A 26,046-nucleotide genomic window follows, 5' to 3' on the forward strand; every position below is an offset into this window, starting at 1 on the left:
TGGCATTATGTTCTGCCCGCGCGAAAACGAAGCATCCAGTCTGGCAGGAAATAGGGTATCGCGTAAACGCTAAACCGCGCACAGGTCGTTGATCGATTCTCTTTCGAAGCGGTGAAAACGGTCAGTCGTGCTCCTCGATCGGAGTCGACGACACCGAGTCTTAGATTTAATGGACGAGCGGTAAGAGCGGCTCGTAGTTTCCCCGTAAAAGAAAGTCGATAAAAATCGTACACCAAAACAGACGTGTGCCCGCTGGGATCGTCGAAGTGATATGAGAAACGACGAACAGAGAAGAATCTAAGATTCCTTAAGGAGAGACGAAAAGATTCGAAGACGAGAAGATTCGCTACTGCTACGACAAGGTGATACCCCAAGATAGAAACGAGACAAGAGCTCTCCGTTCTAGCGGTGGCATTCAAGTCCTGCTCCGAACAAATCATCGGAGAACATCATCCTCGCGATTGAACATACACGTTTACCAGGAAGAAGAACCGTTCGTCGTTCGAGGTCGATGAATCGTACAAAGTCGAAAGGGTTTCCACCAGGACGAAGGACGATGGGATCCAAGAGGCATCGAGTTGTAAAGTTTCTTAGTTCGAAGCTATCACTGGTTGGCGCCATCTAGCAAGGCGAGAGACCGAAAGAGAAAGAAGTTCTCCGAGGGGATCGCGTCGCCAGGATCTGAAGAGGGACGAGGAGTCACGGTGGAAAGACAAAGGCAGCGACCGCGGAAAGGAGACGGAGCCAGATCGTCGTAGCTCCGCTTGCGCTCTCAGACACAAACTACTCGACCACCAGCCAGCACGGATCCGAAACCCTACCTTGCCGTTGCCTCTCTGCTCACTGGCCTCTCGTAGAACACGTTCACCTGACGCCCTGCGAGCCACGCGACAACCCCGAAACCGATCGCCCAACTTTTTTCGCTCGCCCAAAGAGGAGACGCCCGGGACTCACCGACAGCGGACCGCTCAGACACGCTAGGCGAACGTCCCTATGGGAACTGGGCACCTGTTGCTGTCGGTTCTTGTCTCACGCAATTTCGCCGCTCCCTCTCTGCGCTAGCCCTATGCACGATCATGACCGTCAATGAACAGGCTCTGGTACACGAGACCACCCTTGCGAAGAGTATCCTCGTTCGTTTAAGGAACGGCTCTCTGTAGAACGTTCGCCGGCTATTGCGAGAAGTGGTTTGTGTTGTTTCCGATATGTGGGGCTAGTTCGTGAAAAGGGACTCGTTCGCCGTAAGGTTCGTTCGAGGGAAGAGGGTACTGCGGACTCGTTGAATCGGAATTTGTTGGAAGCCGATGGAGAGGATCCCTGGTCACGCGTGGGAAGAACACGGACACGTTTGGCGATAAACAGTGGTGAATACCGTGGAAGAAGAGAATAAAAGGAAGATTGTGCGAAGGGAGACGGGAGGATCGGTCGAGATGAAGAGGATCCTTTAAGCGGCGCGATACAAGTACTTCTGGGACCGCCGACAGACATCGTGCACGTGCTGCCGAGGGTCATCCATCATCAGTCTTTATTGATCAGTGGGACCGATGGGATTCACCGCATGGCTCGTCGAATCCAGTTGAAATTTAACAGGTGAGTCTATTTTTTTCATTCCTGTTATTTCTCTGAATATCCTTCGACGTGTTCCTGCCTTGTGATATTTAATTTATCTTGCGAAATATTTCACGCGACGTGGACTGAAACGAATTCCTTGGGAGATAGAGTGTAGTTAAACAGAGGGGTGTGGTAAATTAATAGTTGGCTGTATCTTGTCGTCTCGAACACCTACGGCAATTTTCGAGCCGAGCAGTAAATAAACGAGTGTCTATTAAAGCGCTATTTTTAACAACGTTAGCGACCGTACAGATTAAGACGTAACGCCTGGCCCACCAGAAATCGTGCGAACGATCATTTTTTTCTAATCAGCGCTTGGTCATTAATCATTTTTTAGAAATCTGTCCGTTCGAACGCGTCACTTTTTCTCATCATCGCAAAAAAGAGATACACCGCCTAGGTCCTTGTTAAACGTAATCGTTCTACGATTTCGTGTAGAGTGAATACGCGTAAGTTTCCTGGCACCAGAAACATTTGGTTAATGTCTCGTTGATTACGCGCGAAATTTATGCACATTACCTCCGTTAGTATATAAGTGAAATACCCGGAATACATATAGAAATAGACGGATACAGAACATATGGTATACTTGTTCATTGACTATGAATAAAATTAATTCCTGATGATAGGGTCGCGTACGAGAGAAATGGATCGAACGATATATCATTTTCATATAAATGTAGCTGCGTACGAATCGAGGATGAAATCAGGTTTTTACGTTCCATCTCGAATCACATCTTTATCAGACTTCACGTTACAGAATGATTAACAGTGGAAGAGTATAATTTCCCGTACATCCTTCTAAAATACTCAAAGTATATCGCAGCGTACGCTCACGGTTCTCTAAATGTCCCAAGAAGTATCGAAGCCATCGGCGTCGTAAAGCCGCTTAACAAATTTCGATTTCCAAACGCCTAATCCTCGGCGGAGTCGCTATAAAAATTCTTCTCGTTAACTAAACCAAATGATTTTACAACTTCCACCTCCCCGTTGACATCTATCGGTCCAGCCTGACTAATGGTCCTCGAAAACGTGTACGCGGAAGGATCAAACGGAGGCGCCTGGAAATTGGCCAACATCGTTACGTTCTCGTTCGATCGATCGTAATCAGGATCGCGGGCCCGCTTGATGGTCCATTCGATTTTTCTTTTAATTGGCACGGTGGCTCGTAAAAATTGCGGCGATGGCGCGAGAAAAATTGTTGCCCTTTGGTCGCGGCTAATTGGACGAAGGGAGAAAGAGAGACGTAATCCCCTTGTCGAATGGCGGCACGGAAACGACCTTGCAAGGCCGCATAGAAGCCGCCTCGACACACACACCCACTTTATACTCGTAAAATAAGAGCGGAGAGACCTCGTGAACGTGCTAGGAGCCGGCGGCGGGTCTCACCTAGGAAGCCAGCTTCCCCTTCATCGGCTAGACGGGTTGCGGCCACGTTCATTCAGTCCTGCCACGCCTCGGTGCTCCAGTTTCCGTGATCCCTCGTTTTACTCCTTACTGGATCTCGCGAGAGAGATCCCTGAAGAAACCAGACTCTCTACGCGCTGGAAGCAATAAAACGATCCACCTGAATGACTTGACGTATACGAGCAATTTGTAGGCCTTTCCGTTCTTCTTGTTATTGATCGGCAAAGAGGATGCTCCGTATCAACGTAGGAATTACGTAAGCTTTACGAATAAAATGGAAATTTACGTAGCCAGATGACGCGATAAGACAAATAGTAATATATTATATGAACGAGGGCTAATTAAATAGTAAATTACGTAAGAGTAACTTGTAGCTTATACTTTCAGTAGAAAGGAAAGTTAGAAATTTGCAATTAGTTCTAGTATACCTTTATGCGAATGGTTTTTCTTTACTTTCTCGCGTGTAATCTTTAATCCTGAAATTTATCGTTATTTCACCGAAGAATTTGTAATTGTCTTTTGTAAGTATCATACGTTATCGTACGCGTCGTATTTATCGAGATTCTTCGGCAATAAAATGCGGAAAGAGACAAAAACAGCCAGCGGATGGCCCACCGATAGTCTGGTTTGGCGAGAAATCGGAGTAAGCCGATTACGAGATCGCTAAACCGTACCTCCTGTCTCTTATTGTAGGGCCGTTACAGAATTTTTGCTTTTTTCGCGCACGGGTCAAGATTGGGAAAAATTCGCTACAGAAGAGAGTCGATTATGACCCTCTAATGATCGCGTTGACGATTAATCAATCGGCCAACGCTGCAATTAGGCATAATTCCTGTCGTTTTCAGCTTCGGTAGAGAATGATTTTAATTACCAAGGGGAACAGGTGGCCAGGCAGTAAAACGCCTCGTGACAACAACCGTTTTAAAATCTCGTTAGCGACAGGGCGCTCTCAGCATTTACAACGTTGTGGTTTCGCGTGCCTGTAAATGACCGTGATCGAGGAAACGTACGATGACTCCTGTTACGTGTCGTCGACATCTTTCGAATTTCCTGAACACGTTCCAGCTGGAAATTCCAGAACGATCCGTTGAATACCACTTTATAGTTTTTAAATCACACTGATCAGTTTTGGTTTTTGCTTTCTTTTTTCTGCTCATTACGATTATCGTAATTCTCTATTAATTGTGGGCTCGATAAAGAAAAGTGTCGAGGAAAATTGATTTCAGCTGATAGATAATTTGTAAGGAATATTACGCACAGTAGGTGGTCAAGTATCGCGAGTTTAATTTCATCGTCGTTTTCATTCAACGAACCTTAGGTTTCAACGGTAATTTCATTGTCGAACAGTTGTAATTTGTGGTTGATTACACATTACGTGCCGCTGTTCGACGTTCACGCTTCGCAGTAATAATTCATGATAGAATATCTGCGGGTGCATTGAATAACGTTTATCTAATCCCTGTCCGCAACCACCGGGGCTAATGAAAACTCCTCTTGACCCTTTAGTCTCCGTAGTTCACTCTTCTTCGCTGCCATTCCTATGAACGATCAACCATCGCTTTGGGATCATCTTTCATACGTTACGATCGAAGAAATTAATTTTGAAATCATTTAGCCAACGTCTATTACGTTCGTTCATTTATTACTCAACCGTGAACGTGTTCACGCATCCCTGACGAACATAAATGTACAGTAAAGTATGCGACGCGCGTTATATGTGAATTTTTCGATCATTTTGTAAATACATCTCTAAGTATTTCGCATATTTTGGTACATTGTATCAATGGTAGCGAGCTTGAGGAATTTCTAAAGCGAGAAATTGATCGATTCGATTTCTGAGTAATTGATATGCAGACGTCACAGGCACTCGTCCAGTTCGACTGCAATAACTCATGCAAACAGCTTCAATGGACCGCAGGTTGGTCATCGGTGTCCATAGAATATTCTAACTAACGGTCGATTTCGATTGGGACGATACTATAATGATTACGTTAGATCGAGGAGTTCTTTAATAGCTCGAAAGTGATTCGACTGTCCGAATTAAGAATATATGTTAGAATTATACCATCGTCTGGCCCCTTATTCGAACGTTACGTCCTCCCCATATTTCTATTGCACAATCAACTTCTCGACGAAAAATTATTCAAGTTCCAGTTTATAATTGATTTCTTCGACTACGTGTTATCTTCTAATACCAATAAAGTCATCGATAAAAACTCGAAAAGATACTGACGTGGAATCTTCAGCTTATCTCCCGTTCAGAAGATTCAAATTCATCCTTGATAGGCAAACGAAGATCGTCCATCGCACGAGTCAACATCGAGGCGTCATTTCGAATACTCCTTCGCATCAAGCCGAAAATTAGAATGCAAAAGACCGTTAAAATATTTCAACGAAATTTACGCCATCATTCGGCGGAGGTGTTCGACTTTAAATCACGGACAATAAACGTAACATCTCGCCTCGTATTGCCGTTACCATTCTCGGAACCAGACTTCCGTCAATTTATGACGCACACCCATGTAACCTGGCGACGACAACTTGTCGTTTCACAAATAATTCAGGCTTCCTTTATCGGGTGGATCATATATTTTATTCGTCATTCCTGCGCGCCGTTCTTCTCTCTAGTCCTCCACTACGACTTCCTTCTCTCTTTATTAACTGTTCGTAAAGACGAGTTTTCTGCGTATTTAAAGAGCTGTCACTCTAGACTTGATATTGCCGAATATGTTTCTTCTTCTCCTTTTTTTCTTTAATTGGAAGATATAAAAAGACGCTCATGCCAACACCTCGATCGTAGTCAGTCCTATCAGCGAAGATAGTTTAGCTATGCAGTATTTATGATCAAGGAAAAAGTAACTCGACAACCTGGTTCTAAATTTCTGCCACGCTTTCGTCGCACCCGCTTCGACCGTTTTAATTCGTTTAGTCGCACCCTGTTACGTGAGGCTGAAACGCGATAATCTCTCGTTTAATTACCGCAGGCTATAACGATACTGCATTTTGTTGCAACGTCTTTTGGGGCGCATGCTAGGAAAGAAACGCGGAAAAATATATATTAGATATGCAGTATCGATACGTTGCATACAAACGATGTTGCATATCGTTACGTGAAAGTGTTGCGATGCCTTCCTACGTTAGACAGTTTTCGTAATTGGAAATATTTCGCTGAATAGAAAGCAAGCGTGGATATCGATGCGCGCTCATAACTGGGTGATTATGCAGATCGTACTTATTATTTCGCGTAATATTCTTATTTTCACTGGATGCCCAAGAAATCACTCCTAATTAATGACTTCAACGAGATTCGCGAAGATTGCATTGCTTTAGCACGATTTCTGGCTACGCAGAATGTAGATCGTTTTCAACTGAGTTACGTGTTCTTGCTTCTTTAAAGGAACTCGCTACTCTGGAGTTTACTCCATTTTTCTATAAATTGATCTTATTAGTAGGCTATTAAAATATTCAAGATCGATATCGTCAGCCCTTTAAGACGCTTAGAATCGTAACAAGACGTGAAGCATACGGGTTGCTTCTTTTACGCAAGCGTCCAATCACTTTTAAAGAGAAGCGTGCGTTCGCGTGAGCCGTAACGATTTCCTGAAGCCAGTTTCAGAAATTCCATTGTAAAGTGAAAATCTCAATAAAACGAACGAGGAAGCGGGCGACAGGAGGGAGTTTAGTAATCGAACAGCTTTGCCTTTACGCGGAGAGGCAGATGATGATGACGACGATAGCGAGCGTGTACTTTCACTCGAATAGAGAGTGTTATGATACGCTCGTTAAAAGAATAGCTTAATTACGCGGTCGTTCTAATTATAACACGTTCGCCGATGAGTTACCGTTGTTTAATAACATATCCTTCGAAAGTAAAAGCGTATCCAGCCATTTATCGCTTTCGTCCAGTTCTCATATCGTTTCTGGCGTTACCCTCGCCGCGTTTCCTCGATTAATTCTCTTCCCTTTTCCCTTTTTCCTTTAACGAACTTCGCAGCAACAACGAAAAATGATTGTACGACTCGAAGGAAAAAAAAAAAGAAGATACGCTTCTCCTGCACTGGTTGATTACACGTTCGAGTGCATCGCACGGTACCATCGCCGGTATCTCTACACGATGATTACTCTCGTTCGTTCGATAATGAGCGCTCGACTCATTAGCTAACATTAAAACACGTGTCTCATTACCTTGTTCGATCGCGTATCCGGCGCTCACCTGTAACCAGCTGTACCGCTATCACGCGAGCACAATAAAATGTCCCACGATTTTCTCTAATCTGTCATCGCTGGCAGCGAAATAAAAAGCGTTCGCGAACGAAAGGTCGGTGGACCGATCGCGTAGCTACCAGCGTCGATGCTTGATTAATTCCACCAGGACCCAAACGATCGTTCAACGCTGAGAAACGAACCTGCGTTACGCTTGTTCCCCATCAGGGAAGACAGTAGGATCCTTTTTCCCGGCAAAGACGAATAATTTAACGCACGAATGATCGATCGACGCTTGATAAAGGTTTGCAGAAGCAGATGTTCGGTTAATTAAAAGTCACCGGTGTGATCCTTCAACTCTTTCATCGAACCATCATCCATCACGCATCGAGTTTGTCTCATGAATGAGCCTCGTGGTTCCAAGAATAAACGCGATCCCATCAGCCAGCCAGCTCATTTGCGTGTCTCGACCGGTGGATCGTCGACAATATAATCGGCCATGATATATTGCCCCCTGACACTCGCCGCGCCGGAAGGGACGCGTGAACATTCCCGTGATTTAAAGATTTCCCGTTCATTAAGCCGCGATCTTGTTGTACCCAATGTCCTCGCGAACGAGCGTCAACAGGGATAAATAATTCGTCAGGCAGATAAAAGTGTCGAGCTGATTCGCGAGTTTAACGCCAGCATGTTTGGCCTAATTGATTCCACCCCCGCTTCTTTCTCCCTTAAACAATCCCAGGGCGTGATTGATGAGACGTTCAATAAAGAATATCGATCGGAACGCGTACATTAATCACTCGCGGAAGACGGGAAATAAATTTCGCGAGAATGATGATTAGATAATTAGCCGTGAATGAGATGTAATTACGTCTGTCTTTGCTATAATCGAGCGAGAGTAACAGTACTGTAATAGATTTCAGAAAATTCCACGCTGTGGATACCTAATTGATGTTACCTTTGAGTGTTAGAATTCTGGATGCCTTTATTTATTATGTACTGCTCGATTCTCGTTCATCGTGTTTAGAGTCGATTTGGAATTTCTTCAAGCGGCACGAGAAACTATCTGGAGAAGTTAAGTTCGAATGAAAATCGTTAGAAAATTAGTTCCGCGTGTGTAGTACACGTGTTTTTTGGTCTCTGTCCGATAGAACGCGGCGGAACGCGTGTGTGCAGAAGTGATGTTGTTGGCCGCCCCTAACCGAGTAACAGGTTGTAAAGGATAAAGTTTGACCAGCACATTCCTAACCCGGCGAGCAAGGAGTTCAAGCGAACACGGTGCGCGCGTACACGCTTAATCGTTGTTTATCTACTGCATATTAATGTAATATTTTAATTGGCACCGTTATCTCCCCGGCCGTGTCACTGGGAATAACCCTGCTGCATTTTAATGAGCGGCGGAACCTGCTTTGCAAATTTTGCTCTTTATTTCGTTAAGCAAACGTACAACCGATAGCGGCTACCCTGAAACCGGCCCCACGCATTCACGTGGCACGAGAAAGTAAAGTAAAACGACGCGAGGAGGAAGGGGACGCGGGATCACTAGAGGGTAGAATAAAAAATGGCGTGTACGAAATGATACATAATGCGCAGATAATACGATATGAAAGCGGGGGACCATATCTTTGGGTGTTCTCTGTCTGAGATGGAAATTATTACGAGTTGCCTTTGAAAGCTGTGTTCGTGGTATTATGAAATAAGTGTCTTAACGAAATTTACCGTTAACTAGCGTTTACTGTCAAACTCTCTTGGTAGCTACATTTAATATATTTTTAACATTGCATTTTAAGGTCATTAATATTTTGCAAATATTTATTATAAGATCAACCAAGTATGTCAATACTTGTAGTCGCGTATGTAAATGTGTCAGCGAGAATCTCAGCTACTCGAGTTGGAAGTTGATGAGCGGAGGATTTGACAGCAAATCTAATTGTTAGAAATTCTAAATAAAGCGTTTTCCATGCTAACAGGAATATTATACTAACGCGTGTAGTAGAAGCTCGATGATAGTTGCAGCCTCGATAATTTGCATGCAAACCTCGTTTGTCGCATTCTGTCAACACATGTCACACACGATTGCATGGCGACGAGTAAACAGAATGTTAAGTAGAACTAAGGAGAAAATCGTAGATCTTACTCTTCCACTTAGTTTTATACGACTCACATCCGTTGTATAAATCTTGGCACGCGCGTGCATTTTCAGCCTCGTTTCCTGCAACTATCAAGTTTCTGTCGCGTGAAAAAGTACAGGGAATACAGGACCGAAGAAACTGTACGACGAGCGATAATTATTCTCGCCTGACCAGCGTGAACTCGTGGCCAAACAGGTCAAAACAATCATTACTTATCTCTACTCCACAGATTTCCTCTTTTTGTAAATTAAGACCACCTCTATTAACCCCTTAACGTGCACCAATTAAAAATTCAAATGCGATCGTCCTTCCACCAATCGTTTTATTCTCTATTTCTTAGATCCTAAGCGCGACAATGTCTAACGAGTATACTCTGTTGTATTTGTATGGAAAAGCAAAACTGGGGCGTGGTGGAGAAAACCATTTTTTTAAACTTGACATAACTCGGGCGAACTAGCCAGGAGGGTAGACCAGTATCGTTATTTCCGGTTGTTTTATTCATCGAAAGTGTGAAACCGGCTCGTAAATTTCGCGTAACTGTATTTTTAATGCGGCGATTCCTTGGCAAGCTCAGCCATTGATTCATGGTGCATCCGAGGATAAATCAGGATGTTCTCAGCTCTCAGCGGCCGGTTCCGCGAAGGGCGCATAATTTATTCCAACTTCCCCTCCACGTTATGATTGCAGCGATACTGCTCCCGACGTTCTTTTCTTATTACGTGCTTGCCAACACGCCTTTTTCTGGTACCACTTCTCCGAGATGGATACTATTCACAGCTCTTCCCTTTGATTCGCTACGGTTCCGGCGAATCCTTTCGTTTTCTGGTAAACGTAAGCGCCCAAACGACGCTCTTGCATTCCGTACATATATTTGATATCGAAGTTGGATTTTTTTCCGTTCTTCTTATAATCTCATTCTATCATCTCACAATTCTGTCTATCATTAGTTTATTAATGGCTATCCTCGCATAAACAAAATCATTTGCAGATGTATCATAAGAAGAAACAATATTTCTCTACGCGATACAGAAATTTCATTCTCATTAGCATAGAATCTACTTTCTGTGCTTCTCTGTCTTGCTTCTTCGTCTTCTGCGGACGGTGCGATGAAAAGCATCGACGAAATCGCTCCCGATCGTCCCCCAGAATCCCAAATCTCACTCGCTCGTATTCTCCAAGCAATTTTCTATCGACGTCGTCGCGATTTCGCATGATTTTCATAGAAATTCATCGGACGCACGCCTCGTTCCCCGGACGATCGTTCCAGAACGGAATTCCGCCGCGCGTGGAAACGATCCGCGCGATATCCTCCGCGGCATCCTCGCGAAAGCATTCTTTTCGCTCGCCAGGTGAACGGGGTGGGCTTGTACAGGGCGTGAACCAAGGGAAGCGGCCGATGGAACGCGTTCGTCACGCCGCGATGATCAATACGAACGCTTCTAGCCGCCTCTGCTCGTTTCACGTGTACGAGCCGGGTAGTTCCCGTATACACGGTTCGCTGTTTAATTATCGGACGATAGCTCTGAAACTGAACTCGTTAACGCGCTCGTAGAAGTCGAGAGGTGCGAAAACGCGCGCGTAGACTTCGTCTCTGCTCGCAGTCGAGTCACGTGTATATCCAAACATTGTTCGTGGACAGTTTTTTAGTTAGTCGAGTTCTATATTTTACTTAATTGTAGAGAAAATATAGAAATTTGCATAGGGAGACAGAGTCTTTGGGAAGGGTGCGACTGGAGGGCAGAAAGGGTGTTACGTTTGAAACAACACTTTGTTGATATATTGTTAAGTTTATTTAAGATGTACAAAGGTTAGATTCTTAATGATACATGAGTATATTTAGTACATCAGAGTTGATAGAAAAGAAGTTTAGATAAGAGCGGATGGTACCACATAAGGGTTGAAATGTATGCCTCTGCGTCAGAGTCTCGACGTTTTCAGTAATGAGTACCAAAGCCTTTCGCTATGTAGAGTAGAACCAGAGGGTGCATAAAAATGATTAACACGTCCTAAATCATCTCTGCAATCTTTCACTTTGACGAGTCAATCAAGATGCAACAGTGTAGCGACTTCGTCGTAACGATGGCGTGTATAGGTAGTGGGTCTCGTTACGGTATCGATAGTGAAACGGAACGAAAGGGAAAAGAAAAGAGCGGCTCCCTCGTAGTTTCTGGAATACAGCAAATATTCATTATCTCTGGGATTCCCAAGTAGGAAGCAGGTTCCATGAACCCGCGAGTCGAAAAACCGTAAATTAGAACCACTTCCTTTCTGGAAAAAGTTTCCTCAACGCTCAGAGAGGCTCCGTTTTTTGTCCGTAACAGAATTTTTACACGGGATCGCCTTGATACATAATCGTTATCTTAATAAGGGGTGTTAAACAGGAGCAACGAGAATAGACGCGACTTGTACGCGGAGGAAGCGTCACGGTTCGCGTGAGCCGAGTATAAATATTAATTAATCGTCTTTATTACGACGCAGAGGTAGCATTATCACTGCTCGATTGCTTTTATAGGAAGAAATGATGCTCGATACGGAAACCAACGAAAAATGTTCTTCGAAATAGACTAATAATTTACATTTACGATGTCCGAGGAACAGGTGAAGAAAATTGCGAGATTTTGTCCGTTTACCAGGGAACAGAGAGTTATTCGAAATATTGAACGAGCGTGTTTAATGTTCGAACAGTCGAGGTTCAACTGTAATTGAAAAGGAAAAGGGAAACGCCGACCGTTAACAGCGAACGGCTATTAACTATTTCCACTTCGTGGAAAGCTGGCTGTGTACGATAAACAAAGGATAATAGATGTATCTTTTCAAGAAAACTGCTTGAGAGACTGCGAATAGCCACGCAACCCGTATTCCTGCTCACGTATGCGCGAAACCGCGATTAATAATCGGCACGATTTTTCTAAAATCAGAAGTCTCATGACTAGACAATTCCCTTAATAATTCCCTCCTTCCTATTTGTATTTAAGTAGACATAGTCTTTCAGTTTTCACGATTAAAACGAAAGCTGTTTTACGTGCCACTCCCACGGCATATTAATAATAAAATGATTAAATAACAGAATGAATCAGTATATAAATGGCAAAATAAACAGAAGAATATCCCATACCTTTTGTATGCACCGTATCTCTCCACGCTGTACAGTTATCCCTTCGAGGACTGCAAAAAAGATCGGAGCCAGAATTGTACATAGACTCTCCCACTCCTGATCCTAGAAACAAAGGCAGTCACGTAAAGTCATGAAATATTAACCACGCTTTTTACAGGAAGCGTGTTTCCTACCCGTCGTGAAACTAGGTGTGCTACACGAGCAGCACAACTAATTGCCCCGCGGCTCGCTGTATCGAGAATCTCTTGCAAACCAGCACCCTAACCACGGCTGTTTAACTCGCCAATTTTTTAACGAACCAAAAAAAAAAAGACGGGGGAAGACGGAAAAAGGCGAGAAGCTGGCCGGAATAGCAGACGTTAGTTCTCGCATATAAATCAACCAGGGCTACTTTTTACCACCCTGGAATGCGCTGCACGCGAGTGAGCGTTGCGCGATGCGCGTCGAGGCAGCTACCACCAGGGACCTTGCAATCCTGTCCAAGGGAGAGAAAAACTGTGGTTGACTTTCGTCCACCCAGCAATCTGCCATCGACTCGTATCCTTCTGATCGATTTGCTCGACTTACGCCTTCAACAGTTATTAGCATTCCAGATTGGTACGCTCGTCGATCTCGTAACTTCGAGCGCAACTTTATGCAATCGAGCGATGGCAGTAATCGTTATCGCCACCTGTTTCTTCACACTGCAGGGGACCACGTTGTCGTGTCCAAATTTCCATTAAGCCAACTGTATTTCTACCAGGCGAGGATCCATCGACAATTTTCGGACGATCTGGACGGCTGGTAAACGGCGGCGTGCCGTTTATTCGCGACAATTTCCGTCAGTATCGTGAGAGTTGCATTTACATTTAATAGGCAGCTCGGCCACTGGGCCACACGGAATACGTATAATGTTGAACCGTTTCAAGAAAATCGACTGGATTATTAATCAAACGTCGTAAAAAGATACGACGGACGCGTGGAGTACTGGGTGTCCGGTAAATTTGTAGCGATGCCACCGAGGATACGAAATGAAGCACGAGAAGCATATTGTAATGATACTTCATCGATGCTCCAGGTTCAGGTCAATTAATTTTAATTACGCGCTGGATAAATGAATGATTCTTCGAGTATACGAACGAAGCGTTCGTAGATCAAAGTGCCTAACTCCATTTGATTAATTTTAAAGTTTATCATTTTAGCAATTTGCTACGCTTCTTACGAGAAGAAGAAAGTTGACAAGTAATATAGAAATCTTTTCTATTCATATTTTTGTTGCTCACCCTGTATAATGCTGGCAGAAAGGACAGTTCCAGTCCAGATATCTAATCAGTAATACGTATAATCGCGTAGCAAGAAAAATTGGGGGTTGACCGTTCTGGTAAATTGCTTAAACGGGGGGGTTGGCCCGACTCGGATGGCAGAGTTTCCGCTCGTGCTCGATTAATCGTGAACCGGGGGCGAAACGACTGTACTTCCGCCGTTTCCACCGTCCACCGTTGAATAATGCATGCGCGCGCGTAATAACAGACGCTTCAAATTACGTCATAACATTATCGTGAGACGCGAACTCGATAATAGTATTGAAATATCACCAATGCAAATGCGAACGGGTGAACAAGAGAGAGGACGATGAAAATTCTTCAAAGGAACTGCCGGGTCTGATGGAATTATTAAGTAGACACGACCAGCCGGTTGGTACACGATGGTAACGGTGTCCTGTTACATATACCGAATAAACTACAGCCTATTGACTCTGGCGAACATCGTTTCGAACGTTCATTTAGCAAATTGTCAAATTTGTTTCATTTCTCGACATTCAGAGGTATTTCAAAGTAATAGTACCGACACGACCGAATTTTCTTCGGTGGTCCTATGTACTTTTAAGGGGAACAGAGAAATGTTGCCATTGGCGGACGCGAGAGAGAAGGAACAAGGCAGGAATAAAGTTAAAATCGTAAAAGCGATTCGAATATACGCATACGGAAGGGACGTACGTGCAACGGGACAATGGTACGGTCCCCATTCACATTTGCTCACAATCAGCCTTCCGATGCTGCGCTCACTTGCATTCCTTTGATATATCGTGGTATCGGGGAATCGAGAGATCGCCGATCGAGCCCGTCGAACATCATTGATACGTACGTGGCGATGCAGCTCTAAGGACAGGCGGGTACGCGATAAGCGTGTACCAAGCTTTTTACAACCGCGAGTAACCGGTACGGGGGGTGTCCTCCTCGAGGCGCCCGCTGGAAGAAGCTGGCTGACTGAGACTCGTTAAAAAGCCGTTTTCGCCAATTAAAAGTGCCATAGACATTGCCACGAGCTTCGCCCATTCTCAGGAACGTAAAGCGCGATGAAAAAGGTAACGTAAGGGGCCACGTCCCCAAATTTAGTCGTCGAACCGGCGGTGATACGGGTGCGTCTTTGTTGTAATTACGCGATCCGGTTTCTCGGTTCGAATTAATGCATTTACATTAACTCAGGAGGATCGCTCGCGCTAAAGTTAAATAAGCGATGCTGGTAAATGGGTCCGGTCGTTTTTACGACTGAAATTTACGATTTTTGCAAGCATCGCCCCACCTTCTCCCCTGTGGCTCCCCTCGAGCCTATTACGCGCCGACAAAGGGATCGCAAGGTTGTACGTCTTCGACTTGGCGCTTTCTTACTCCTCGATCGTTGACTTTAATGAATCGTTCGCCCAATATCGTCCCTGTCTGCCGTAATTACAGCGAGGGCTATAATATCGAAAGTTTAAGTCGCGGTTACCCTCGTTACTTAATCACGGTATGCCGCGTAACACCCTTCGGACAGTATTGATTAACGAATGAACCAACTTCGAGTAACTCGAACAAGTATACATCGATAAATATAATCGTAGACATTGCGTGTCAACTAATGATACAAGACACTTTGACACACGATGGCGATACGATACGAGGATACACGACAAGTGGATATCCAACTGAAGACTCTGACGACGGACTTCTCCGGCAGTATAGCAACTTCCACGGCAATTTTGTGAATGAATAAGAAAAATTTGTAAATGTCCTTCAACTAAAACGAATCGTTTATATCCTTTATGGGTTTTTCTTGCTTTCGAACGAGTTCCACTTTAATGGCAAATCTCCCGCGGTACATAAAAGTCCCTAAGGCTGTCGCTCGAAAAATGATATCGTCATTCGTGATATTCGGAAACAGGCGACAACCCGAACAATTACGAGTAATCGATCATTCGGTCGGTTTTAGTATACACAGCGGCAAAAACCGGCGGATGCTTGCCTTTTGCGGTAGCGACCACCGGAGACCGCGAGAGACCGGTCCCAGCCAACCAAGATCCAAGGAAACGTTAATGTTCTCACTGAAATTCAGCCCTGTCGCACGGAAAAATATAATCTCCTGTCTTTTTGCCAGCGTTCTTATATACGAAAGATCCGTCCTTCTCATTTGCGAACAAAGGAATTTATGGTCCTGGCCCTCCGTGGGAAGATTACCCCGATACCCGAAGCTGAAACACGCGGGCCAAACTGTACGCAACTGGCCCCGTGAAAACGATCAAGGGATGGCTGTTTAAGCACGCCGATACCGTTACGCTCCGCGGAGTTATTCTGACCCTGGAGCGGGCCCAGTTTCGATTTATGTTCGACGATTTATCGGAGGCAGGTGCCGCGCCGTTTGATTCGCCTTTTACTCCTCCTTTTAATTATATTTTCGAGCAGAGACTTTTATCGCTTCGCAGGAACCTTGCGGTTTCCTTGCCCACGCCTCGTTCCTCGGATGTACCGCGAGATCGACGCATCCTTGCGTGTCCAGCGGTGATTCAGTGTAACGCGCTTTGATACGCGATGGCGCAACGCTTGGCTGTCCACGTGGATACGCAACGGGGATATTATACATATAATATCTCGTTCACTTTGCGCGTTCGTAAACGGAACCAGTTCTGTGGGAATCTAGCCGCGGCGGTAGCCAAACGACCGAATTCGTCGGGAAGCGTACACGCCAGTGGCATACAAATTGCCTAGAGAAAGTATAATAATTCTTGTCCCGGGTTTGGCGCGCTCGAGAGAAACGCCACGCGCTGCGTTTGGATGCACCGAGGAAAAGACGCGAACGGGATAAATTATAGACACGGTAGACGGATTTCCTTGCGCCACTTTCCTATCACCTTGTGCGGGTCGGGTGCGTCGACGAAAGGACTCGTCCTCGAGTCTCATTTAGAAGTACACGCCGCTTTTCCTCGACTTCTTGACTCGTTCACTCGGGACGATTACTCTCCGCGAACACCGATCCCGAAATGATTCTCGTTGCCAATTAGTAAACCAAAGCTTGCCAGCCAATTAACAGCGGCCGCAATCGCTCGTCGATACATCACGCGTAATTAATCTTCGACGTATAATTATAGGCGAAGAATCGTCGCGGTATAATTATAGGTGAAAAATCGTCGCGGTTCTCACCTACATTTAGCGTCCCTGCTGGCGTTCACATTCATCAATCGCTCCTGCCTTTAGACTAATATTAACTTTCGGTTTGAAACTGATTTCACTCCCTCGTCCGTGTCGATGAATAATGGTACGCGATTAGAACAAATTTGTACGAACTCTATACATGTTAATTGGAGAATCTGTTTAAAAGTTCGTTTAAGCCAATCCTCTCTCCGCTGAAACGGATGCGAGTAAATCCAAAAACGGCTACTATAATTGGATCGAAGGCATTCGTAACATTCGACGAGATAGCAATCTTCCTCGGTCAGAGGTTAACTTGAAACCCCTTCACCTGACCTTCGAAACTCCTCCATCACTCCCACAGCCCCCGTGTCCTTTATCCCGTTCATTTAATATCGTTAGAGCCTGCTGCATCTAACTGCCGCCAATTCATCGTACGGTGCATCCCACTATCCGATGCACCTAGCCGATGCACCTTGGACGCAGCTTATGTAATGACATCGCGAAACCGCGAGCACAGGTTAACCCTGGCCTCTTGAGACGCGGCGGCGGTTCCGTTGGCGCACGATCGGTGAATTCCTCGGCGCCCGGATCGGCGATCGAAAAGAACCGGCTGTCGCCTGAACGGTACGCGTCGCGGGACGGTCAGAATAAATCAACTGCGACGACGGCGAATCTCTTAGGGTCTTGTCTGCCGCGTGCACGTGGAACAGGCTCCCGCAGCATCGCCTTGCCGTGCAACCGTGCAACGCGAACAAGTGCAACGGCTCGCGGGATAGTCCGGTTTTTGTTCCACATTGTTAGACAATCAGGTTTGATTAAACGCCGCGGATAATTGACCCGTCAGCTACTGCACCCCGTTTTTCCCTACTTTTTTCCCCTCCACGGTGCTGCTGAATGTCGCGGCTTGTCTCTGGAGCAGCTGAAAGTGATCGTTCTCCCGTCAGAGGAATTTCGTGGAGTTTCGTAAGCCGGTACTGAGAACAATGGATTAAGATAGTGAAAGGGGTCTCATATTAATATTAATATCGATCGGTTTTCTTGCTTCGTTGAGAGATCTTCTCGGTTCTCGCGATGTTTTTTTTTCTTGCAAGGTTGTTACACACTTGGCTTTGTTTCGTCGTCTCACACGAGGTAGATCGCATGGTTTGTCGTTAATTCGTATCGCAGAAATTTCTCGTTAAAGCTAGAATGCACCAAAGAATCGTGCTCTCCAATTTGTACATAAGAAACGGCAAAGCGTTGGAAGTGTTTTCATTCCTGAAACTGCTCGATAAAGAAAGAATTACAAGAGTGGGGTGGTTGTTTCTATTGTATCTATATCTATGTATGCAAATGATACTGGGAGTTTAATCACAGATTTGTAGGTGAAAACACAGTGGCACTAGTCGTTTAAAGAGAACGCAGCTTCGTATCTGCTTTCATCATTTTACCTTCGCCCATGACTTTCACGAGTTATCGTTCCCAAGTTAGTGGTAGAGCTCGATAATAGCCAGCCGGGGTAGAAAGCGATTTGTCCGCGTTGGAACGCGCTATACCACTTCGCCCTGGCGTGCACGCGCGTCGCGGCGATGATGCACTTTTAACGAGAGAGAAATCCACGGTGTCCACGAGAAGGGACATTACAATCTCGTTACGTGCCAGAAACCTCGATGAAACTCGAGTCCCCGGGTTAAGCGTGCGTTTATCGAGGATAAAATCGGCTGGCAAACAACACGGGAGTGTAGTCCGCCGCTCGATTGACAGCTAAAAATGCGGCTGTCGGACACGCCGCGATGCCGATCTGCCGCGATTTGCATCGAAGGACTTATTTGCATCCGTCGTCTCGGGTGCACTTTCCCGCGGTCAGGTTGCACAGCCACAGTAGATTCATACGATCCTAGCAAGACAAATTCTAGCAATCGTTGGGTCGAAATCGTTTCAACAAGTTGCAATTTATACGCTACCCGTGACTTCATCTTTCATTCTAATCTTCGTCTCTCCATGCACAAATCTAATCTACTTAGCGTTTGCAAAAGTGAATGAAACGCGTCTTAATTACTTTACCGAGGAATCTTATTGGAAACAGTGTTTAGAAATTTGTACTCCTTTCCTTATACGGTAGCAACAATTACGATCGTTTCATTGTCTACAATAACCCAAGTTCCCCGAGCAATCTGTAGCGATCTGCGTTTGGAAAATCATACTTTAATTAGACAGACACGGAAGTGCGTTCGCGGTGAATTTTAGATAATCCTTTGATCGCACAATCGTACAGTGGAGATCGTTATCGCCTCGTATCGATTCCCACGCGAATTCACTTCGAAAGGGTTGACGGTTCGGGTCTTGAATGGCCGCGCAAATATTTTCTCGATTCAAGCATCCGACACGACGAGCACGGTAGAAGATTCTTCGCGGTTCTTTCTGTTCTCCTCTCCATTCTCATTACCCTGTCAAGACACCGAGAAGCAAGGCCTCCCTACTCGTTGGTACCACTCCGTTTCCTTTCCTCAAGGAGCGCAGATAAAACGGATCCCAAGAATGGAGCCGTCTTCGTATTGCTCTCACGAGGAAGCGCAAGAGAATTCGATGAGACTCTCGTTTGTCTTTTTCTGCTCGTTCCCCGTAAAGAACTTAATTTCGAGATCTTAATTATCGAGGACTATTCTGAGGACATAACGAGTGAACGCTCCGTCTGTATATTGCAGTATTGCACAAACATTCTCTTCTTATTATAATTGTTCGATCTGTCGTTCGTATAATGAACATTTCTATAGTAGACTGCGTCAGACTGACATATTAATTAATTACTCTCTTAATAATAATTATTACTAACGGATGAATCGAGCGAGGACTGTGAAACTTTGTTTACAAGTTTCTGCTTACGCGTTCCTGAAAAACGGCCGTTTATAATCCCAGCGATTCGCTTTATAGCACATTTTAAGATACGCCGGTACGCAAGAACGATATAATTAAGATAACGCTGTCCCCGATCCCGGACGGAGAGCCGTGCATAAAGCGACTTTCTAAATAAAAATCGAGTAAAATCACCACGCTGTTTTTAACGAATAACGGATCACTTTGTGACGCAGCGAATATTTCACCAGCGGTACACTGAAGCGAACACTCTGAGGCGATGCCAGTGCACAGCCGCGTCCTGGTCCCTACAAGTAAGCGATACAGCCTGGTCCCCGATCGAGTGCGCCCCAAGAACTTTAAACGCGCCCAGTCATCGAATCAATTAATGGTCGCTCGCAAAAAGATCCAGCTGAAAACCGTCCACCGTGTTATTCGGCCCCTCCATGTATCACGAGCCGGAACAGAGTCGAGAAACGCGACGACACGCGAAGGATACGTCCACGCAACATCGTGCTCGCCCGCGAGGATGGCCCTCGAGGATTGCCTCGTTCGTGGCAAGGGAAGGCATTCCAGGGACCGTCTTCGAGTAAAATAATAACGTCCTTTCCGATAATGTCGCCGAATAAAAACGCAAACGATTTCCTGGTCGCGGACGTTAACGTTCCCTTTAACGGCGACCGGTAATCTCGACGGGGATCTCCGGGACGACTCAGTCGTTCGCTCGGTTTCCGCGGTTCGTACGATCCAGATGTAAATAGAACCATTAAAAACACGAGTGGCAGTCCATAAATTGCCGGGATCGTAAAAGTCGTAGCGATACGTCTCAATCGACGCCAGCCAGACCGATACCGGGCAACGTTCGGGGCCGAGATGCCGCTGGGAAAAGTGAAACCGATCGAAACGAACACGAGGCGCCCAAGTTTTGATTCAAGATGCGGTCGAATCGCCGTCGATACCGCGACCAAGTCCAGAGAATTCTATCAGTCGACAGCGAGGAACGTGTTTTTGTAATTAAGAAATTTTACATAGAAGAAACGCGCGGAAGCCTCGGTTTAACGTACGATATATAGTCGTGTTGGGTATCTGTAAACTATTAGAAATAATCGTTTGAGATATTCTAACGAGGTACGGAAGTCAATAGCCGTCCATAACACGAGATCGCTGGGCTGATAATGTTTCCGCCGATTTCTTCTACTAGAGAGACGCCGATATTTATGCGTATACACACTTTTTAATGGAAAATAGATATAATGTATCGTAGGGAATTGGTTGGAAGTTTGGGATGGTTGGACTCCAAGTATCAGCGACGCACTGCTGTCCAAACTATCCTCTAATTTTCTACTCCAGAAAATGTTAGTCGAGAAAAGTGCCTTTCGTGAGAATCTAAGATCTTCATTTCAATCGTTGTCACTTCGCGACCGCTGGTACGCATCACTGGTTCGTCGATCATTCGTTTTCACGCTCCGAATACCTGAAATCGTCCTTCGAAACGATGCGAATCTCCTGCTGGCGAATTCGCCGACGAATAGACGTGATTTATGCCCGAAAGAGACCGCGAACGCGAATAAATTAGCTTCGACGGAGCAACCTGTGAGGGGAGAGAAAGAATGCGATGATTCTCCGTTCCAAATGCGAATAAATAACAAAAATGTGAATACCGCTGTCCTTTGGAAATTTCTCAAGCCTTTAACGATAACGATTCCATCTCGTCTCCACACGGAAATTGATTCAAGACCTCTTCCTAGCAAAGAGGACTTTTCATCGAGGAAATTTAATTATTTTTTGTAAGTGACTCGATTCAATTAAGGTAACCAGACGCGCGTACATCGTCGGTTAAATCCAGCGACATTGCTCGTCCATTTAGTTTTTCCCGATTATACCGGCCACTTTCTTTGACCGTCGCACGCGAACAAGGAAAGTATCTTTAAATGGACTTGTGGAACTATTCGCAGCACGTATGGAGCACGTGCCTAAGCGCATTTGCTTTAACTGCCTCATCAACATCTCGCCCATCGTGGGTAGTTCCCTGGAAATTCTCGATGTACGTGCTGATAGGATGTCCTCAGCGATTTAATAACAGCGCCTCAACTGGATGGTCCCCGTGTATTAATTAAGAAACTTAATTGTTGAGGATATCTGTCTGACGTGACACTGGATTTATTACCAGATAGTTTTAATTAAATATTCAATCAATTATCACGTTACAGCGGATAGGTGTATCCCGTAGTTTCTTGATACTCGTGTCTATCTTGGGTCTTTTAATCTCGTATTTAATTTATCAACGTATCGTTTATATTTATCGTATCAAAGACTCTTAATTTTTATACTAAACTCATAATTTCTGTATTAAACATTCCTATCGATTTTACACAAAGTCACGATCGAGCGTAGAATATCATGTCGGATCAGTTTCCAACGCGAAGTCGTTAATTATGCAAAGGCGAACCTCCAATAAGCGATTCTAGTCAAATTCCACAGATTTCGAGCGTTCCTCTGGCTCGAAAAAAGTAGAACAACATCGAAGTCGGAGTCGCTTGCGCCACAAGTCACCCATACCTACGTGTCTCTTCAGATCTAATCTCTAAAAGAACAATTCCTGGACGATTAGGTGATCCCTCGACTCGTAACCTGAAATAGATCTCGAGCGGATAAAACTATGTGGACGTGCTTAAATAATACACACCTTAGAAAATAGTTCGAGCCTTCAAACTGGCCAGCTTCTTACGCGTGCGGTAGTAGACGCTGGAAATGCCAAGCATTTTTCACTGACTTTTTAACTATTTAGTAGAAAGGGCATGCTCGCCTCGTTTCGACTAACGAATAACCTTTTCTCTATAATTATTTTAAAAGTAAGACTAAATGGTCGATCAGTTTTATGCCACTTAAATGGCCACGCCGGCACTAAAGCTATCTCTACCCCTTTAGTCGATAGCCCGATCAATTATATTTAATTGATTAAATCAACCAAAGGTACCATCGTGCCCGTTTCACTAATCTACGAGAAAAATCGACGCTCCACTCTCCCCGAATTCTCGAAGCGAACAAACGGTCCATCAGATAAGGTAATCGTGGCGATATTTAACTAGCTCGAATCAAACGGACCGCTGATCGTTTAAGTGAAACTACCGGAACAAGAGCTACACTCACGTCAGTTGATAAAAGAAATCACGGGAGATATTTCAACGCGGCGGTCCCTGTCCGAAGGTAATTTGGCGTTATTCTTTCTGACGCTTAACCGTCGCTGGTCGACAGGCGTCGCCTTCCAAGGGGGCTAATTATCAATTACGGGACGAGCCACTCGACGTTCCTTGATAGCTAGTTCCTTGAAGAAGAGGCGTTCCAGGGAACCCAAGGTCCCGGTGCTTGGTGTCGTTCAAACGAATTCATTTTCAAGAATTTTATCTTAATCGATGGCGTTGATGAAACGTTACAAGGGCGTCTCGCGCGGTATCAATGGACCAACGCCGTGAATACCACTTCCTCGTGGGCAACGTTGATCAGCTGCCTCGCCGCGGAAGAATTGCCCTTTAATTGCTCCAAGTACCACGCGGTAGGTACAGTCGTGAGACTGGTTTCCCCATTATTTCCCTCGTATTGATTTAACGTGTGATCAGGGAGGTTTACGAGCGCGACGATTACCAATCGCGCAGTGTAAATACCGATAGTAACGCTTGCCAATCCGCGCGGATTGTCCGTGAAGACGTTTGAACCGCGCGCGAGCAATTTCACCTGGATAATCCGCGGTATGTTGCTTTGGCCGAGGAAAATTGCCAGACGAGGAAGTCGAACGGCTTTAATGAAAGCGGTTTCCCATCTGTTGCTTAAGTCTCGGTCGCTCTATTCGATGCTTATGACCGAACACGCTTCTAATCCCTGTAATGATTGTCTAATCTGCTACGTAATCGCTCGAAACTGTAATTCGTCTTCGTCGAAGGTCCTGGAAACAAGAAATAAGCTTGGCGTTTCGTATTTTTTCATTGACGAAATTACGTGCAAATAATTATGTAAGCACTCTGCCACTGTTCAACGGTACTCAATGAACAGCACGTGTAACGCGTGTATTCCTGCGCTTCGTTAATGCCTGAATTCCACGTGGAACATCTCCTGCGGCTACTGACTGTAATGCCACGTACGCACTCGCCGAATTTATCGCCAACGAGTGCCTCTTCAAACGTGAGATTAAGTAGCATGTTTGAATGACATAACGTCTGGTCGTCGTCGAGGTTTCCTGCGTGAACTTGTGACTTACAACGGAACAGTATTAAATTATTCTTACATATATGAAAATAAAACCTGAAATCCTGGTTAAAACGATACCTTAATCGCTGAAAAATGTTAATCCGTTCTCGAAATATTCCACTTGTTAAATATAGCACGGCGATCCTAAACCGGTTGAAGAAATAAAGGAAAAGGAGCCGTAAAATGCCAGGGAACGGTTCTTTAGTTGCTAAAAAGCCGAAAAAACAAGTGGCTCCCCGCGTATTCAGTAAATTTTATTTTCCATTAAATATTTCAATGCTCGCCCTTCCGGATTAAAGCTACGGACTCTCCTCTTCTCTCTTCCTTCCTCGTCCTCCTCGCGCGCGTCAAAGGACGCGGAAAAGGATCGCTGGGGGATAAAAATTTGTCTGGGGAGACTGATCCAAGCGAATGCCGATATAACTCAGGAACAGGTTTACAGTTGGCCAAAACAGGCAGCAGGTGTTCCACCGGAAAGACGAACCGAAATTATCTTTCTTCCTTATTTCGTCGTAACCGCACAATCCACGACCGCGAGCCTACCGTGGACCGGTGGAGGTAAAAGGATGGGGCAAAAAAGCGAGGAAAATAAGTAAAAAGAGGAACGATAATCGCGACAAATTTATTAAGTCCACATCCAGCGGTGGGTTTCTCGCGGTTCGTGATTAAATGCAAAACGCTATGTGGATCGGGAATCCCTTTGAACAGCCGTACACGCGAGGAGACGCATCCCGGAGGAAAGTAATTTACTCGCGCGGGGCACGATATCCTTTCCCGGGTGCCGGTTCGCGTGAAATCGAATTAACTCGTCCTGTTGTCTGGCTGCTCGCGATTGAATATGAAATGGTAATGATAATAACGCCTGCTTCGTTGAGCTCGCGTGGACGCGCGTATTAAGTAAGAAAGTATAGAGGAGGGAAAATTGACTTTAATTAACTCGACGTTGAAATTGATACTGTGGATGATGTTGAATCAGATTGAATTCAAGAATAGTCTTCAAATATTCATAGAGTGGCTCGCAATTGTTCTATAGTTAGCCGATGCATAGATAAAACACACGAATAAATGTTATAAAAAATTATCATGCGTTGTTTCATATATTTCCAATGGAACTGAAAAAATTAAGCTTCGCCTTCGTTTCGTGATCGTTCGCAACCCTTTCGATGAATACGGATAGATGAGACCGTAAGAGCATCGGGCCTCGCTGCCGTTATTTGCAATTTCTTCGCACAAAAGCTGCTCAGTCAAAGTCGATACGTCTCGAGAGGGAACTGGGCATTCGCGAGAGGAGAAAGAGAAGGCGCGAGAGAAGAATCGGTCGGAAGGGAGACGAGACGACGGAAAAGTGGGAATGAAAAGAAAGACAAATAAGGTGGAGGGAAAATGAACGGTCCGTCTAGGCAGACTTTATCGTTGACTCACGGAAACATGTTTGGATTTCTACATGGCTGTCAGCACGCAAACAAATGCGTGAAACCATCTTGCCTGTCGTACGGAAACCGTGCTGGCCAAACAGTCCCCGTCATTCTAATCGATTGTTACAATACCTAGAACACGTACACGGCACTTCCTACACACCTCGCTGATGCTTCTGAAAAAACGGATACATATTAATTACTTTTATCTCCTGGCTTTGCGAACCGATCGAAAACACGTTGTACAGCCATTGTAACGATAAATTATAGCCGAACGGAAGGTTGTCTCAGGTTTTTATTTCTGTTCTATAGAAGACGGTCTTGTAACTGGGCATCGTGAGAGGATAAGCTTCGATTGATTCGATTCTTCATATTTTTATAGATAAAATGGATCAAAGTGTAATAGCTGTTTGTTTCCTGCTCTACTGGAAACTAGCGTCATGACTTAGTTTGCCTCTCAGAGAACGATCCTTTCGAGCGCAATATCCTTATTCGCGATCTTCATCTCGCTGTGACTTCTAGAACCACCGCGTAACATATGTGTTAAGAAACCAAACGCCCCACATAGCAGTTGCAAGCCACAGTTGGAACTAGAACTATCGCGTTCCATCTCGCAATATCTCGAATCTCCTTTACATAGCCACTATTTTGTCCATTTCTGACAG

The 26,046-nt window shown here is 45.0% G+C and overlaps 1 protein-coding gene across 1 annotated transcript in view; it reads left to right on the top strand.

Annotated features, from left to right (window-relative positions):
* Positions 1-1,330: 1,330 nt before the first annotated feature.
* The window catches only part of LOC143430729 (uncharacterized), a 63,052-nt gene continuing 38,336 nt past the window's right edge, over positions 1,331-26,046 (top strand). Inside the window, exon 1 of the mRNA XM_076907124.1 lies at positions 1,331-1,590. The gene's annotated coding sequence lies outside the window, so the exon portion shown is untranslated. The remainder of the gene's footprint in view (positions 1,591-26,046) is intronic.

This window comes from Xylocopa sonorina, chromosome 15 (genome assembly GCF_050948175.1).
Source record: "Xylocopa sonorina isolate GNS202 chromosome 15, iyXylSono1_principal, whole genome shotgun sequence".
NCBI classification, from domain to species: domain Eukaryota; kingdom Metazoa; phylum Arthropoda; class Insecta; order Hymenoptera; family Apidae; genus Xylocopa; species Xylocopa sonorina.